General features: G+C 63.4%; 1 pseudogene; it reads right to left on the bottom strand.

Moving 5' to 3' along the window:
• The window catches only part of LOC126450199 (large subunit ribosomal RNA), a 7989-nt pseudogene that overhangs the window by 3257 nt on the left and 2232 nt on the right, over nucleotides 1-2500 (bottom strand).

Genomic DNA, 2500 nt, shown 5'->3' with positions numbered 1-2500 from the left:
AACACCTTTCGACGTACTCAATAAAGCAATCCGGCAGGCCATGAGCCCTCAGCACGGGGCGGAGGGCGGCATGGTCCACCGAATCGAACGCTTTAGAGACGTCGATCGATGCCACAAAAACAGAGCGACAGGAGCGGACTGCGTCGGTGAGAGCAGTGTCCAAGATGAAGGTGTTTTCCAACATCCCATCCCGGGGGATGAATGCCCGCTGACGTTCGTCCACAGCACATGCACGCATCAGGCGTGACGCGAGAACCTTGTGAAAGGTCCGCGCCAACACCGAGCAGACCGTAATGGGGCGAAAGTCAGCGGGGGATGTTGGTGCAGCCGTTTTGGGGAGAAGTGACGTCCGGGCGCGAAGCAGACGCTCGGGGAGGGCGCGGGCCAGGAGGAAGAGGTTCAAGAGTTTCACCAGGACTTCATGCGGCAGGCGCCGCAGCTCCGCTGGAGTCAGGCCGTCCGGCCCGGCTGCCGATCCCCTGGGCGGCAAGGCAGCAGCGACCTCCTCACGTGTGACCGGCCCCCATAGGCACTCAGGAGCGACAGGCTCCGAGTGCGGGAGAAGGCGGTCACGGATGAAGCCGGCGGTGGAGATCGGCTTCTTCGTGAAGAGGTCCGCCCAGAAGTCCAGCAGACCGGGGATGTCGGGTGGCGGCTGCAGCAGGGTGCCGTCCAGCAAGCCGCGCACGCAACGTGCACGCGACCTACGGAAGGCGTCCTGTGTCCGCGCGTATTCCCAGCGGCGCCGCTTGCGCTTCTGCAGCGGCGGGGCGGCAGGCGGCCGCTTGGATGGTTGGCGCGGCCGCTGTGTCCTGGTGATCGACCTCTCCCCCCTGGACCCGACCGACGCAAGGGCATCCGGGAGCATGCCCAGGATGACATCGGGCGGCGTGCCCCGCCCCAGACCAATGACTCGATCCAGGGCAGAGAAACGCTGGGCGGAAGCAGGTAGCCCCGCCAGATGCTCCCAGATGGCGGCGTCAGTCGGCCCCTCCGGCGGCGGCCCGGTGGTGTCGGCCGCGAAGTCCTCGGCTGCGTCGACGGGCGGCGCAGCGGCCTCGCCCGCGTCAGGCAGCGAGCTCGCTGCTCCACGGCGGGACGCCGGCTCTTCACCCCGACCGATCTCAAGTGCCTCCATGAATTGGCGGACAAGCTGCTTGTGGGCAGCTTGCCGCCGTCGGCACTTGATTGCCTCAAGCGTTCGGTCGGGGAACATCCTGGTAAGTTCTTGATTTACAAAGAAGAACCGGGCGTCCCTCTCCAGGAACAGTTCGGCCTCTGCCTTGGCGAGCGACAGGACTTCTTCCTCCGTCCACCTCGCGCGATGCCTCTCCGTCACGATCTCAGCGTTGGCGGCCGCAGGGTGTTGGCGGCGGCGATGGACCCCGAGACCGTTCTTCGTGGTAAAAGTGCGGTGGCACTCACTGCAAGCAAAGGGAGCTACACAAACTATCGCATTTTCGTTACGGCCGGTTGGCCGGATAGGTGCTGGGGTAGCTGGGGTGGCACCTTCAGCGGAAGGGCCACCATCTCTTGTTTCTTGTCGGCTGCCCCCAACTATAAAGGGATAATGCGAGGGGGGGCTGGTAACCCCCCCAAGCCCCTGGTGCGGTCTTCCACTCTGCAAAAATCAGCGGGCCCACGAGAAGGGGAGAAGACCGCAGGAGAGGAGAGGCTAAGAGGGCTAGGCCCATGTATTGCGCATCACTCTCCCTGTAACTATAACCCAAGGAAGGCACCTCGCAGCAGCAGCACGACTACATCAAGACCGCACTTCGAAAAGCCAAGTCCGGATGCAGCCACACCGCCGCCACTTGGCCACCTTAAGAGAGTCATAGTTACTCCCGCCAGCGGAGAGTCATAGTTACTCCCGCCGTTTACCCGCGCTTGCTTGAATTTCTTCACGTTGACATTCAGAGCACTGGGCAGAAATCACATTGCGTCAACACCCGCTAGGGCCATCGCAATGCTTTGTTTTAATTAGACAGTCGGATTCCCCCAGTCCGTGCCAGTTCTGAGTTGATCGTTGAATGGCGGCCGAAGAGAATCCGCGCACCCGCGCGCCCCCGGAGGAGCACGCTAAGGCGGACGCGGCCTCGCAGCAAGGAAGATCCGTGGGAGGCCAAGGCACGGGACCGAGCTCGGATCCTGCACGCAGGTTGAAGCACCGGGGCGCGAACGCCGCGCAGGCGCGCGCATCCTGCACCGCCGGCCAGCACGAGGCCAACCAACGGCGAGAGCAGACCACGCCCGCGCTAAACGCCCGCACTTACCGGCACCCCTACGGCACTCACCTCGCCCAGGCCCGGCACGTTAGCGCTGACCCACTTCCCGACCAAGCCCGACACGCCCCGATCCTCAGAGCCAATCCTTATCCCGAAGTTACGGATCCAATTTGCCGACTTCCCTTACCTACATTATTCTATCGACTAGAGGCTCTTCACCTTGGAGACCTGCTGCGGATATGGGTACGAACCGGCGCGACACCTCCACGTGGCCC

This window comes from Schistocerca serialis, unplaced genomic scaffold (assembly GCF_023864345.2).
Source record: "Schistocerca serialis cubense isolate TAMUIC-IGC-003099 unplaced genomic scaffold, iqSchSeri2.2 HiC_scaffold_731, whole genome shotgun sequence".
Lineage (NCBI taxonomy): Eukaryota > Metazoa > Arthropoda > Insecta > Orthoptera > Acrididae > Schistocerca > Schistocerca serialis.
This window is presented reverse-complemented; position numbering and strand designations above follow the sequence as displayed.